The 16,662-nt window shown below is 47.8% G+C and overlaps 1 protein-coding gene across 5 annotated transcripts in view; it reads right to left on the reverse strand.

The window, feature by feature from the left end:
- STK11IP (serine/threonine kinase 11 interacting protein) overlaps positions 1 to 16,662 on the reverse strand; it is a 771,273-nt gene that overhangs the window by 600,145 nt on the left and 154,466 nt on the right. The window lies entirely within an intron of this gene.

Raw genomic sequence — 16,662 nt, forward strand, 5'->3', positions numbered from 1 at the left:
TTTCAAGCAGGCAGCAAAAGAGAGTCAGTACGGGTCCGCAACAGAAGCAACACTCCGACGCACTCCACGTTGTCTTTTTGTGAAAGGTCAAACCAATAAAACACCAAACCTTTAAACTTTCAAAGTTAAAAACTGCTATTATTAATCGCCAGTACACAGTAGCATAATACATTGCTGAGTTTACTTTACAAGAAGACCTTTGATGTATGTGCATTACTGAAACCTGTCCAAAAGACCAATGGCATCCTATTTTTCACAGCAGATGTTTTTTAAAACATCCTCACACAATTTGAGATTGGGACAACTTATAAGTCATGGCTTGGGAACTTCCTGTACTCAAAGGATATATTTTCACTATTCATGTATCAACCTCCTGGTCCCATGAGCGCAATCATTGATGGCTTTGATCTGCGGCTGGTATCAACAACTCAAAGGCTCCAACTTTTTGACCATAAGAGATTTTAATATATGGGCCAACAGTCCAAATAATACAATGTTCTCCCTCAGACACTATATTGCATGCCTTACAAATGCCCCTTCACTTGTGAAACGACATAGCTCAACCTAGTTTTAAGCTGGTCCCTTGGTATAACCCTTAGTCAAAATGCCAGTCGTGTGGTCTGACCATTCTATCAGAGCTTCTACCATAAATCTGCACTGCAGAAACCGTTTTTTTTCCCCTCTTGCAAATAAGACAGCGTTTCTAATGAATGTCGACATTTCTATATTGCTTTGATTCTAGACTTAAAAATTGAGATTCAAGCAACTTCATCAGATTTCTTCTAGGACTTTCATGATGCTTTCGCCAAGACAAGCAACACGATGACTCCTAATTAAAAATAAAGTGCCCTTTGGTTCTTGTAAAACCAAGCGCCTCCAAATAGAAATATGCCAACATCTAGAGATAGAAACAAGATGGTGTAAATCTTTGCTCGATAGATGTTGCATGCTTTCTTTCAGATACTGTAGGAAAAAAATACTCTTTGCTGAGAAACAACATTTATACAGCTTAAGCTCAAGTCATTGATTAATAACCCTCAATAGCTCTTTCACATAGTGCAGACTGTTTCTATGCCCAAGTGGTGTTAAGAGTAAACTGAGCCTTCGGCAGCAATATGTGAACATTTCAATGTTTCGTTAAGACATTTCAAGCAAGTGATTCCCGCCCTCAAGACATCCAAGTTGGATTCTTAAAGTACATCCCAGGCTAACTAACCTTTCGGGGTTCAATCCTTTGTACAATAGTGATGTCCTTCCCAGACTTAGTTCCATAAATGCCAGACATTGCACATTGGATGCCCTTCCAAGCATTGCAGCCAAGCACACCTACGTTGTTCAACCCATTATAAACAGATTAATTAACTTTTATCTAAGGAAAACTATCCTTTAAAGCTGATCTCCCCTACTTCAGGCCCATTGCTCGTCCTTTATGGCCACACAAGATACTTGGAACGGTGATCGCAATCTAACTTCAGGCGTTTTGTGAGGAGAATGGGTGTTCTCTATTTGTTCCAGCCTAGTTTCCCTCCTGGACATGGCACAGGCTGCTCTTCCCACGGTTTGGAATTAGGTGTTGGGGGGCAGCTAGTAAAGAAAAACCATCACTTGTAGTGGTGCCCTTATGATCACAGCCTTCTTTTGAAGCATCATTCTACTACTGCCAGAGTCTTGGACGAGAGTCTCGTTTGGTTTTGTTCCCTTCTTTCAAGGTGACAGTCAGAATGGAAGATTAATTTCTAAATCTGCAACCGACAACTGTGTAGTCCCTCAGGGATCATCACAATTGTCAACCCCTTTTGCATCTATACATGGCTTTAGTTGAATCTGGGATAAAATAGGCATTCCTCTACACTCTCATGCCGATGATGATCAAAATATACAACTCCAGACTAAATGAAGGCTTGTCCAATCCGACAGCTAAAAACCTTAAGACGAGGGACTGGATTAAAACTCATTGGTATAAAGTTAAATATTGCAAAAGCAGGTCTTTCTCCTTGACCCTTACTATTGGTTAAGTGGTTTGGATACCCAGCAAGTCCCACCCAGACTGTTCAGAGTTAATGCTTCCCTCTGATTTATATTAGATCATGACAAGGGAATAAACTCCAAGATGAACAGTGGATAGAATATTTTTGTGTCTTCACCAATATAGCTGTATCCGACATTTCATTCCCAAACAAGACCATGTTAAAGTCGATGCAAACTGGACTAAGCCAACTCTCTATATTTGGATCTTCACGCCTACCAGATTTACCAGATACCGAGACACACAATGTGGCGTTCACCTTATTTTTAGCATCAGACGGAGCAGTGGGTTTGTAATGCACAGTGAGCTCCGTGCTGGATTTGGGTTTAAGACGAATTGTGTCTCAGATATTTTGCATTACTATCAAATGTCCCCATGGACCAGCCCTCAACTATGTTACAAGAACAATTCTCCCCATTTTCGATTCAGAGACCTGCGCCGCTAAGATGCATTGGTTTATTCTACCCCTGTCCCACTTGAAATGGTCCTCGAGGGGAATGAAGATTCTCCTTCCTGGCTTCCTGTTTCTGGAACACCCGATACTCACAGGTGAGAGCCATATCCGACTTCCCAGATTTTGGTAAGGCTATCAAGACCCACGTGTTTAAGCTTTAGTGCTCTTCTGATTTGGCTCCCACCGTTTGAGAATCGGTTAGCCTCTAGATGCAAATTAGTTTGTGGAGTTGGGCAATATAAATTCAAAAGTAAAGCATAGAAGAGAGTAACCCCGACATTCAGGCAAATCTTCTGAGAGTGGATAAAGTCTCTTTGGGTCCTAAATCATTCCAAACGGTCCATTCTGCTCCTGTGGACATCCACACAAGGTAATGAAGTTCACCTCCTCCCATGGCCATGGTACCAACCAAGCAATCAATCAATACTAGTTGTTTTTAAGTTCCACATAAACAGCACATCTTTGCTGCGAGATCTTCCTAGCTAAAGACTGAGGAGGCATTAAACCTCTCGCGTGGGTAGTAAAACCTTATGTCCCATTAGCCCTTTTAAACAGAGCAGAATTAGAGGATAGGGTGTGGAAGGAAGTCCAGAAAATATGTTGGTGTTCTGAGAAAACCTCTTCCAGTATCGAGTAGTTAGGCTGTCCAATATTTATACTGTGCCCATAACTTTAATCAACTGTTGGTATGGAGGAATGGGTGTAGGAGCTAGACGACTCATTTCAATGTTTCACACTAATTTGTTGTTCCTCTGGGTCAATTGGTTGGTAGTCTGGCCTAGTGCTACCGCAAACCCATCACCATTCATTCTGCCTATGCATTTGACATCACAGAATTTGGAGGATGATTCTTTTTCTGACCAAAATTATCTCAATTGTCCATCACCACAACCACCTTTTTTACTGTAGGAACGTTTGGGATCCATGGCTACATGTGCCCAAAGCATTCCATGCCCGCATTCCACAGCCTCCATTCTATTCAGATGCCAGTGCGGTTTCACTCGGCCTCTTCACCTATGCAAATGAACATACACATGTTCACATTCAATCCCAAGGAAAGTGGGAGAGGGTGCTAAAGTTGCGAAATTATAAAGTGCTACAGAAATGATCTTGACTTTTGTAGCTCAGAGGAAAGACCTCTTCCAGTCCAAAAATTCTCTGCTTCTCTCAGGTTTAGCTTCATCGATTTCTAACTTTGTTCTGGTGGCTTCAGTTCCAGTACCTCATCCATATTAGACAGCCTCCCCCGGCCCCCTTTAAGAGGCAGACAGTGGACAGATATGGAGGCAAATGAAGGTGAGGCAATTTAGTCTCCACATCCCACAACTAGGCACAATGAAATCATGGAGAATGCCATGCAGGCTTTGGACATGTATTGTCTCTGGTTGCAAGTCCAGTTTCACTGTGATCACTGCCACATGAGAAAGGTGCTGTAATCTAAATATGTTAAGGCTTGGAAAGCGTTTCCAAGAACCCTGCACCAGTAGAGGATTGGAAAAGCTGAATAGTCTTTGCCATTCTATTTTAAGGGCACCCCATGCCACAACTGCGAAGTTCAGTGCTGCCAGTCCCTGCTAAGAGGCACTCATTAAGATGTTTGTACCATGTGGAATTTAAACTCTGATCAGACAATTTGCCCTACACCTCCCTGTTGAAAATTAAAGCCTTACCGTGCTTTGTGAACAGTGGTGGGCGGAATAGACTTAGATGGTGAAGATACCATGACCATCTTAAACGATACAGTGCCAGAAGACTACAGGATTATGAGCTCCCAACACTCCAATAACAGAGGGCTTGGGTGTCATTTTTAAAAGCATATGTCAGTAAGAAAATTCTTGCCCAAATGAAAATAATTCTCCCAGTGAAGCCAATTTGATTCAATGTACTCCATATGACTAATTCATTTCCACAACACTGGAACATAGCGCAACAGAATCTAAATCTGTCCCAAGAAGAGTCCGGTGCCAAGTGAGGGTCGACTTGGTCAGCTTTGCAGATAAGGGCTTGGATAAAAAAGCTGCCTCCCCCGCCCCCTTGTCCTCCATGATCATGTAGCCATCCATGGGTCACTGAAACGTCAGCATTCTAGAGCAGCCATAAGAGCATGTCGATCCTTAAAGGTAGCAAACCTAGATGAGCTCATGCATCAGCAGGGCATGGCTCGGTTACATTTCACATCTACTGCCGTGGCGGTCTGTTTGAATTTCCCTCAAACATGACTACCTCCCTGGTTTTGATCATTCCCTTGAGAAAGCTGAACCATGGATTCAAATTAACATTCTAATCTTAGGTTCATGCAGTCCTGCGAAGCAGCAAAATTAAAAACGCAACATGAATGTGCATGGTGCCCAAAGTATGGCAAAAAGGGTCTCAATGGTTCTAAGGTTACGAATGAGAATTGAATACCAAAGAACAAGCACACAAAGTCTATACTGGAAAACTAAATGGCACTCTGAATGCTCGTAAGAAGCCCTTTAGAATCCTAAATGGCTTCAGTAACAATGACAACTCACATGATCAGTAAACGTGAAACGAGACTACTGCTTCTTCCAGCAAGATGACTGACCTTTAAAGCAATACTGACAATCAAGACCCAATGCTGCTGCCAATCCCAAACCACTTTTATAGCATCTTTTAAACAGTAACTACTTGCAGCAAGCTCTTGTCTTGGTGCATGCCATCGCCTGTAAAAAACCGAAAGTCTACATGACACCAGGAACGCCTCGTGCTCTGCTAGAAAAGCTCTGCCTGCAGATTCAGATGAAGTATGGATCTCTCTTTCCAATTTATCCCTCAGTGACTGCAAGACGGATTTCATGGTGGACAGACTTCAGAGGGCCACCCTAGTTATACTTCAAGTGAACAGGGGAACTCAGATGTAAGCCAAAACCCAATCAAGGTAAATGTGCAGAGCAGTCAAGGCTATTCTCAGGAGAGAAAGAGTGGGGTTAGGGGTCCACAACGAGACCACACAGTGAAGCACACAATTCAATTTAGACAAACGTATAAAACTACAGTATTTATTCTAGGCCTTAAACATACATTAAAAAAAATTAAACAGGTGAAAAAATAAATAAATAAATCACACAGCATTCAATAACAAACATACAATAACCATAGGTTCTTAAAATGCATTCAATGACTTAAATCAACAAAGGAAGTAGTAAAGATAGAACCAAGACCCACAAGGGATATTCACTAACTTCAGCAGTCCAATCCCTAAGAAGAATGGCGCCTTGTACCCAAACGTCACAGGAGCCACAAAATGCTTCTGCCAGAATAGATCTGTAGCAGGTAAGTTACTTGTATTGGTGATTGATCAAAAGAAGAGATTGTCTGGGATTTAAGTTTGCTAACTATGTGGATGATAATCAGATCCTTCTGGAACTTTCTGGATCCTACGAAGCAGACATACTGAAAGTCAGCAAGGTTTTCGATGCTGTTAAAGCGTGGATGGTAGAGAACTGTCTTGCTCTTAACAATTAGAAAACATAGATCTTGATTTTTGGGAGTGCTGCAAAGTTGAAAAAAAACGTGATAATCAGTAGGAGGCCATCATAATAGGGGGCACTAAAATACAGGTCTCCAACCATGTGAAAACCCTAGTGGTTATCATTGATCGCAATCTAAGTTTTTGCAATGAGCTCCGGCTAAGATGCAGCTACTCTGGCAGATATGCCCGTATCTATCTGAGGAAAACAGGGCTCTGATCGCAACAGCTACAATAAATTCCAGGTTGGATTATTGTAATGGGCTACTGGTTGGCTCTTAGCAGGCAAATGAGAAGAGACTGCAAACCACTCAAAATGGTGCAATCAGAGCCGTATGCGGCCTGACGCGTAGAGACCAGGACCAGAGAATTTGCTTTAAAGCATCCTGTCTGTTTTGCAGGTGATGCCCAGGCTACCTCAGTTCACGAATCATGAGGCTGCCCCGCAGGCGCAATTTACGCTCAAATAACAAGGACCTGCTGATGCAGCCTAGATGACCCTTAAAAGGTTTAGAGGACTGAGCTTTAATGCTTGGGCACCAAGGGTCTGGAATGATCTTCTGCAGTCTCTAAAACAGTTGCCACCTGAGGCCATCAGGGGGTGCGGAGCATGCAGGACCTGTAAGCATCGCGCTCCTGAAAGCACCACAGGGCCTAGTGGACTTTCCTAGTCCCCAGCCTGGAGTACGAGACTGAGCCAGAGAAGACCTGTCTCCTGATCAGAGGGCCCCACCCTGAGACCCGCCGCGGTGTGGACCGGGGCCCTGGCTGTAGAGGTGACCTGAGAAAGTGCACATGTGCGACACCGGACGCTGCTGCCCCTGCGGCCCCGTGAAGAGGCCCCACCCCCCGTCCTAGAAGCATATTTCGCAGAGGTGTGCTGGGGGACGCACCGCACCGTGGGGGACCTGCAGTGGGGCGTGTACGGACGCGGCCCCCCACGGACACAGTGAACCCTATGAGAGCCGAGGACCAAGGAGGACACGGCCCGGGCTTCCCGCCCGCAATCAGCGCAGCGCAACGGGTGCAGCACAGAGGGGCGCCCCCAATACACCGGGGCCTTGAGCTCGTTCCTGGCCCACACCCAGCAAACGGAGGCCCCTGCGACCGGCACCAGCGACTTGGCCTACTCAGCGGAGCCCAGCACAGTGACGGGGAGCAGTTGGAGGTGAGGAGAATGTGGGGGGGCAGGGACAATTGAGTGGACGAGTCACCTGGGGGCAGCCCCCCCCAGGGCCTGCTCCTTGGTTGCATGCAGGTACGCCACCCGGTCGGGGCGCGACGAAAAGAGCACGGAGCCGCCAGAATTCGACGGATCCTACTAGGCCAAGTATCGCCGAGACTCTTCTCAGACCAAAAGGCCCCACCTAGGGCACAGCGCTACTCACAGATCCACATGCCCTCACCGTCCGAGTATCCAGTGGCCCGGTCACTGTGGGGGCCCTGGACCGTCGACCCCGGCCCTCAAAGGGGTATAGCGGCACCGACCTGAGGTGCACAAGAAGGCTCGGACCCTGGAGCGACCCCCAGTACCCAGGGCGATCTCATCCCTCCAGCGCTTCCGCCGACCCCTCGTGGCCACGGGTGCTCCCCCCAGGGACGCCATAATCACCATGCCAGCGGGTGGCGATCCCCCTCCCGCAGCACTCACCAAAGAGGATCTCAAGGACATTCTCCAAGAGATTAAGGCGATTCGCACGGACATTCAAGCCTCCATAGTGGTTCTCAAGGGGAGGGTGGAGACCCTTGAGGATAAAATGGAAGGCATGGAAAATAATCACCTCTAGGCAGACCTGCTCGACATGAAATACGAGGCTAGGCTAATGGACTTGGAAATGAGGGAGGAGGACATAATTTTGAAGAGGGACGATCTTGAAAACAGAGAACGCCGAAACAACCTGCACATCATGGGGTGTGACTCAAGAGAGGTGAAACTGCGGCGGACGTGGGGAGGAAGGTCCAGGGCCTGATAAATCAGATTTTTACTTTGGAGGGCGGCAAGGAAGTCCAGCTGGAAAGAGCGCATCGAGGTGGAGGGGGCGCGGGCGGGGGACCGAGGTCCATTGTGGTGCGGTTCCTCCGTTATAGAGAGAAAATGGAGGTCTTGGAGAAGGCAAAAAGACTGGGGAGCTTTATCTTTGAAGGCGACACAATTAAGATATTCCAGGACCTATCCTCCCTCACGCTCACCCGCAGAAGAGATTGTCGTCCACTCACCCAGTGGCTCACAAGCCAAGACAGATACAGATGGTCCTTCCCCTTCACCCTTTCCTTTGAACGGGCCGGGGTAGACCATCGAGTGATCAGTGGCAAAGAAGCCTCACAAGTACTACAAGTGCTCAAGGGGGACGCCCCGGAAGGGGGAAATATGATGGAGACCCAAGAACCAGGCGATACTGTGAGAGAACCGGCGGGTCCCTGGTCCACGAAGAAGAAAACAAAGGGCAACCTAAATTAAAATTCAGGAAACCTAACACGCCAACGTCAGAGACTGAAGGGGACTAGGAGTGTTAAGATAGTTTAACGAAAAGATTAAGTCTGGCTCGTAGGCGACCCCGGCTGGGGACACAGAGCTTATTAAGAGAACTGCGGTGCAGGAACATGCACACACCCTGGTGGCTTGCCCGTTGGCAGGCATCTTGGACAAAGGAGGGAGGAGGAAGGGGGTGGGAGGGGAATTGATGTTCAGGGGCTCGGGACATGATATCCACCACACTTCAAATGGGCTCAGGGCAGCCCCGACATGACCGGGAAGAAAGGATACTTAAGAAGGGAAAGCAATGGCAGTCAATGAAAAAAGGGGCCGGGTTGAGTCACTCGGGGTGGGCTCGCTCAACGTCAAGGGGCTCAACTCGCCGACGAAGCGCTCCCTTCTCGGGAGGGAAATGAAAAATGGAAAGGTGGATATCTTGTTTGTTCAAGAAACCAGAACAGTGAGGGGGAGGAGAGGGCCATTCCAGGATCTCACGTTGGTCAGACCTTTTGGGCATCAGGCCTTGTAAAGAAAGGCGGAGTGGGCTTCCTACTCCAAAGGAACCAGAAACTGAGAGGTATCCCGGTGGGAGAGAGAGGATGGAAGAGCCTTGGTAGTGTCCGGCAACCTACATAACTCCAGAGTCAGCCTAGCAGTGATATACTGCCCTAACGTGGGCCAGAGGGAATTTGCTCAAGTGGCCCTGGAGGAGGTGATGGCTAAAACAGAAGGGCTCTTGATCCTGGGCGGGGACTTCAATATGTGGGCAGATCGAGAGCTGGACCATAGTGGGAGTTCAGCCACATCAGGCAACAGAGGAGCTGATCCTCGTGGTGGGTTGCGGGAATTAATGTGGGAGCGGGGATTGGTAGAGATATGGAGGGAGCTGCACCCTAGACGCAGGGGATACACCTTCTACTCCGCAGTCCATGGCACCAGGACCAGGATAGACTACCTTTTCATGGGGAGTCAGCACATAAGCAGAATAGAGGCCTGTGACATCCGCCGGTCAGCTGGACAGACCACGACATGGTCTGGTCAGGTGTCAGCATAGCGGGGCTGAAACCCAGGGAGTCTCTTTTGAAGTGCAATGACTTCCTGTTGAGGGACGCGGTCTTCAAGGAAGAAATGTCCGCCGCAATTAAAGAATTCTTTGAGCTAAATGACACAGGAGAGGTGAGCCGGGATATGGTGTGGGAGGCGGCTAAATCGACTTGGAGGGGAAGGTTGATCAGCGAAGGGGCATCCAAAAAAAGAACTAGGACCCTCCTGACCCACAGGTTGAGAACTGAAATAATCCGCCTAGAAAGCTCGGAGGGGAAGGCGGAGACAGAAAAAAAGGGATCTGAGCATAGCGAGGGAGAAGAGACTAGAACTGAGAGAAATGGAGATGGGGAAAATTGTAGCGGGGCTCCAACATCTACGTCAGAAATACTATGAGAAGGGAGACAAGGCTGACGCTATGCTGGCAGCAAAATTGAGAGACCAAAGGGCTGATCGATGGGTGGCAAGAGTGGTTAGCGCTGAAGAGGGGGAAAGATCGGATCCGGAAGGGATAGTCGAGAGTTTCGCTTCTTTCTATCTGAAGATCTACGGGAGGGAAGGGGAGACAGAAGGAAGAAAGAGAGGTTTATCTCAACGGGGTCACCCTCCCCTCCCTCGATCCCTTAGAGGCGACGGCCTTAGATGCCCCCATAACTGAGGAGGAGGTCCTTAGAGCCATATCGGGACTTAAACTGGGCAGGGCCCCGGGGGAGGACGGGTTCTCGGCAGGTTTCTATAAAGCTTTTTCGGGCCTCCTGGCGGGGTTCCTTGCAGACCTTTTTTCGAATATTATGAGAACGGGGAGGGCACCCCCTTCCTTTGGCAAAGCGCTGATAACGGTGATTCCGAAGGAGGGGAAAGACCCTGCGGATTGCCGCTCCTACAGACCCATCTCCCTCCTGAATGTAGATGCGAAGCTATTTACCAGGATTATCGCCTCGAGACTGGACAGTTACATGCCGAGGCTAATTCACTCAGATCAGGTGGGTTTCATACGGGGAAGGCAAGGCGCAGATACCCTGCGCAAGACGTTGCACCTGATGAGAGGCAGCACTGAAGGATGGGAAGCCCGTCCTGGTGTCCATTGATGCTGAGAAGGCGTTCGATCGGGTTGACTGGGGATTCCTTCAGGGGGTTCTCGAGAAGCTGGGCTTCGGGGCGGGGATTAAACAAGCCGTCAAGGCCCTATATGTGTCACCTACCGCCAGAGTTATAGTCAACGGGCGTCTGTCACGAGTTTTTCATCTCCAGAAAGGTACGAGGCAGGGTTGCCCCCTTTCCCCTCTCCTCTTCGCCATGACAATGGAGATTCTGGCGGAGTACCTCAGGGGGGCCTCAATGGTAAGAGGAATTGAGGTAGGCGAACGCACCTTCAAATTAGGCCTCTATGCAGACATCCTGCTCCACCTGCGGGACCCGGCAAGGTCGGTCCCAGCCGCTTTGCAGGTGATTCAACAGTTTGGCCACTTCTCCGGGTTGAAGGTAAACGTCAGCAAGTCCATGATCTTTCCCTTTGCACCTGATGCGGATAGAGACCTTGTGGAACTCGTCCCACTGGGCCTCCGAATCTGTTCGGAGGAGATAAAATACATGGGGATCAACATAGTCTGTCCCGATGGGGATCTAGGCCAGGCAAACTACCCCCCGCTCTTTGACAAACTATTCAGGGACATGGAGGCTTGGGGGAAGGGGCAGATCTCCTGGATGGGAAGAATTAACGCCATAAAAATGAATTTGCTCCCCAGGGTGTTGTACGTCTTCCAAATGCTCCCCTTGGAGGTTACTGAATCATACCTTAGAGAAGCCAAGAGGCGCATAGTGAAGTTCATATGGCAGGGCCAGAGACATAGGATTGGGTACGAGACTCACCCTCCCCAAGGATAGAGGAGGGGTTGCCCTCCCGGACCTTAATGCCTACCATCGAGCAGCCCAATTTAGGGCCCTGGCTCCCCACCTTAGAGAGGACACAAATAAACAATGGGTATACATTGAAAATGTCTACCTGCGCCCAGTCACGGTGGGGGAATGGCTATGGGTCCCACTGAAAAAGCTCCCCAAAAGAATTAGGGACCACCCAATACTGGGCACAATGTGGAAAGCACTAGCAGGGAAAAGCTCTAGCGAGAAAGTCACCACATGGCCCTCTCCTCTGAGCCACATCTGGTCAACGTCAGTCCTCGAAGAAATTCCGGGCCACGAACAATATCAGTCATGGTTTGACGCGGGCCTGTGTAGAGTAGGCCAATTGGTAAGGGAAGACACTTTCATAAGTACCCAGGAACTCGAAGCGGCACTGGGAATCGGCAGGCTCTCCCTGCTCCTATACCTGCGCCTTGAGGGCGTCCTAATGAAACCTAAACTAAAATCATGCTTACAAAGAGGGCTGACCCCGGTTGAAAAAATCTTACTCCCACACAGAAATGAAGGGCCTCATCTCCCTTCTTTACAGAGCACTGTTAACCTCCCGCGAGGGAACGACTAAGAGCCTTAGAGGGAAATGGGAGAGGGACTACCATCGGGGACGGGCTCTGGGGGAGGCTATGTAGCAGGGCATTTAAGACTTCTACCTCATGCCAGTACAAGTCCCACGCCATCAAGCTTCTCCACAGATGGCAGTACGACCCGATCTCCCTCTCTAGGATGTTCCCAGACACTGTCCCGTTGTGTTGGCACGGGTGTGGGGAAAGAGCCGACTACTGGCATATGTGGTGGTCCTGCAGGAAAGTACAAGTCTATTGGTCAGAAGTGCTCAGCTGGCTCGAGGAGGGGGGAGTGGGGGTTTACCCATCAGACCCATTGTTACTGATATTTGGCCTCCGCTTCAGGGACGACCACTGGGAGAAACTCCCGGACCTAACACACTTCTTGCTATTGGCAGCCAGAGCTGTACAGGCCAGGAATTGGAAGAGAGCATCCCTCCCCTTGAAGAGGGAATGGGCGTTGGTGGCCAAAGACATTTATTTCATGGAGAGACTAACATCAGCATTACACGGCTCCTGCACGTAGGTTGAGACTGATTGGCTGCAATTTATGGAAGCGTTCGCCAATGTTGAGGACGATACGGGAGCCTAGCTGATGTACCCCACCCGGCCCGAAAACTGGTTGTGGTAGGAGACTCTTTGCACTTCCGCAAGTAAAGTCCATTTATGTTAATTACTTGTATGCCCGGTTGGAGCTGCCCGAAACGTTTACTCATGGAGATGTGGATCGTGTGCCTCATCGTTAGTGGTCTTGTGCGGGAGGGGGGGGAGGTAGGGTGTAAACAGCAGAGTTTTTCTAATCGAAGTTGGCTCGGGCCGGTGCCCGGTTGACATTGTTTGTATTAATGCTTTGTTGCCTTGAAAAACCAATAAAATTGAATTTAAAAAAAAACTGTTGCCACCAACTGGTGGGGTGTTGGGGGTCTGGATCTGCAAGGGTCATGGGTGAAAGTAGGGATACAATCTGCAAGGGTCATGGGAGAATCAAGGATATCCGAATTAGGCTTGCCAAACTTCTACTCTTAAAGATCCCACTCCTCTGGGTGTTGAGCGTGAGAAACATTTTAGAGTACCAGGGTAATGGAGGATGGACCAGTACATACGGCTGAGCTGTGGTTTCTCTATGTCAGAGTCAGCATGGCTACAGGATTGCTCAGTACTGGCATTTAATCCTTCCACTTTCTCATGTTTTTCTTAACCTTGCAAGGCTAGAGGCAGCTCAGCCCTTCGACTGCGGAACAATCAGTACTGAGTTGGTACGAGGGAGCTAGACATCACACCATACAACCTCACATGTTCTAGTGTTGCTAGGTGGTAGTTTTGCCAGCCTTCCAGAACAGAAAAGGATTGTCCATCTCACTCCATACTGAGCTACAGTATGCTCAGAGGTGCGACTCTGGATACCCCATCGCCTTCAGCGGGGGAGTGGGGTGGGACAAGAGTGAGCCCATCAAAGTACTTAAATTTTAGCAACTTTTTTCAAGAGATGGAGGTTTGACTTCAGTTCATCCAGTGCAAGCCGAGCATTTCAGGGGTAAGTACCAGTTCTCTTACAAGATGTGGGAGACCTTTAAAATAACAGCAGTCCCACTTCTGAAGCTAAAGGAAAGCAAAGTGAAAAGTTGGATTACATTATTTTTTTTTTTTTAAAGTACTATAAAAATGGGACGCTCGTATATTATGCATTTTGGATTTGCATGGGCAGGCCTCAATTGACTGGATGACTTGGTTTAAAGCGCACTGTTACTATTTCAACTTTATACTTCAACTTGTGATTCGAAAGGGCATTAAGGACCGGCAATTAGAAGGGAATATTGGGCTTAATGGCCTGAGCCCAGACTCAACCCTCTGGTTGGGGCCAAGATCTTTAAATTGGATCCTACTGATGAAACAGCTATTCAGATGGCTCTTTTTGGCCTCAAATCTGCCTCGCCTTGTGATGCGGTTCCCCTTCGCATCTTGAAAACCCTTCCGCAGAAAGCCAGGAGCCTGTTGACGGCTGCTATACAGCACTCCTTTTCTACAGGCTCTGTCTCTGATGCTCTCAAGCATGCAGTGGTTCTCCGGATACTTAAAAAAGCCAATTTGGACCCACGCGTCTCGGCCAGTTCTAGGCCAATTCCTCTGCTTCCCGCCATTATGAAGCCAATAGAGGCGGTGATTACGCCTCAAATTTCGAGTTTCCTAGAAACCAATGACTGTCTTCTTCCGTTTCAGTCAGGTTTTCGCCCCAAAATAGGGACCGAATCAGTTACATCACTGTTAGACGATCCTGCACTGTTGCAGAACCGCGGATAGACAGGAGTTCTTATTCTCCTCGATCTCTCTGCCGCCTTTGATACAGTAGACCACCATATTCTGCTGGGTAGGTTGGAGCAGGTGGGGGGTCACTGGACCCATTTGGACTTGGTTCAAGTCCTTCTTGGAGGGTCGCTTTCATACGGTCTCCTTCCAGGAATGTTTTTCTTCTCTTGTCTGGCTGCTTCGTGGAGTCCTGCAAGGGTCGGCCTTATCCAATCTTTGATTTAATCTATATGTGCGTATGTAGGCCAACCTTATTTTTCACTGCGATGTGCTCTTTTATTCCTATGCAGATGACACACGGCTGATCTTCCTGTTGGACTCTCCCTTGACCGCGCCTCCCAGTCAGCTGCGCAACTGCCTGGAGAGAGTGGGTTCCTGGATGGCAGCCAATTGGCTCCAGCTAAATGGTAATACAACCGAGGTGTTTGTGGTTGGTCCGAAGGGCAGTGAGCGCCTATGGGATGTACAATACTGGAAAGAATCCCTTGGCTCTTGTCCGGTACCTTGCACCTCGGTTAAAAGCTTGGGTGTGAAACTTTTACCTGATGGTTTGCGTAAAGCCCTAATCTCTGCCATATGTGGGACAGGTTTTGGTAAACTGAAAGCCCTACGAAAAATCCTTTCTTTGCTCCCTCCAGAAAACCGCACCACATTGGTAACCTCCTCGAAATGGGGTCCGTAGATTACTGCGATGGTATCTACTTAGGGCAAACGAAGCATCAGATTCAGAGACTTCTAGTTCTCCAGAATGCGGCGGCCCAACTTGCTCTCAAGCCCCGTGACTGACCTCTTCTGCTGCTCTGCTTCTCCAGCTTCTTGGCTGCCTGTGAGAGCGAGGATAGAGTTCAAGATTTTGTGTATCGTGCATCCAGCTATGTATAATGTTGGGTCTCATTATTTGAGGGAAAAACTGGCACGGTATTAATTATCCTGCTAGAAGCCTACAGTCAGAAACACAAATCTTGTTGAAAGTTCCTAAATTTCGTTGCAAGCGTCTGGGTGGTCGATCCTTTTCAATACTGGCCCACACTTCATGGAATGCTTTGCCACTCCATCTGAGAGCTCAGAATGTATACCTTCCCTTTAGGAAGTTATTTAAGACCCATCTTTTCAGTTCTCTCACTGTTCCTTAAGCTGTGGTTTTCTTGTACTGTAAAACTGCTTTTCCTTAGCGCCTTCATGCCTTCGGGCCAGAGTTTGCGCTTTAGAAAACCTAAATAAATAATTTGTAACTGGATTTTCTTTGATATTGATACAAGACTGGCAATAGCCAGCATTAGGTCTATCAGTTTTGCTCACGATTGTGGTTAGTGATAAAGCTCTACCTTTTACACATCTTCAATGTGCCATTTGCGTGTGCTTGGGCTACAGTCAAGTGACCAGACTAAGGTCCATCCAATACATGCATTCAATTGAAAGGAACAGCTTTGCATAACTCGAGTTTAAGAAATAGTTTTTCTGCAATTTCATGACAAAAATGTGGTCTACCAAGTATGCATTAAATGTAATCTGCTGTTTAACATGCAACTGCGTGTAAATAATTGCCCTAAACTGAAATCAGTTGCTCTACGGAACGATTGTGTATGCACACTGCTCGCTCCGCCATTTAGCACAGTATCTCAATATTGGTTTGCAGAGTTCCACCCAAACATGGTCCTCATGCGAGCAACCACAGTCATTGACATGACCATTCACAGCACACCCAACACACAAACCTGCTAAATAGAACATTACATTGTTAGTCCTAAATGATCGATTGCACCCAATCATATCTATGCATCATGTAGTTATTCTCCCTTAATGCAATGTTAGGTCATGTTTATCATGGATGTTCAGACTAAAGTCTTCTGAACTCCTGACAACCTAAAGCACTTCAAGACCAGGGCAATGGAGTTAGGCGCTACACAAATATCAAATAATGAGATCTTGGGCTGTTGGTGGATGTAGAAATTGTCGGCCCCAAACACTTCTTGATTCAGCGGCCTTCCACACTATCATGTCATACTTAATGAGAGACTCAGCGATGTAGAGGTTATCAGGCTAGTAGAAAACAGCACATTTCGCTGTTCATTTCTCTCCCACCTGCTCCCTCTGACATGCGCTCTACTACAGAGTTATACTCAGTCCCCTACAATTGTTAACCTCTATTTCAAGCCCTTAGCATCTTTCAATGTCTCTTCTGTATTCCTATCTTGTAATTACATAGAAAGGCCTGGCTCAAAATCCCTGCCACCAGCACTTCGGCTGAAAACATTCTGCAAACACCCTTTGGGTCTGAACAGCTAGATGAGCAAACACCCCTTAAAATCAAACCCCTTCAAGACAGATCTCGGTTGTGGGAAATCTCATGGAAAATGTAGGTTTTGTTAAGGCTCTCCCCACAGTGGTTGT

The sequence above is a fragment of the Ambystoma mexicanum genome, chromosome 9 (genome assembly GCF_040938575.1).
Source record: "Ambystoma mexicanum isolate Mex_15411 chromosome 9, UKY_AmexF1_1, whole genome shotgun sequence".
In the NCBI taxonomy this organism is placed as follows: domain Eukaryota; kingdom Metazoa; phylum Chordata; class Amphibia; order Caudata; family Ambystomatidae; genus Ambystoma; species Ambystoma mexicanum.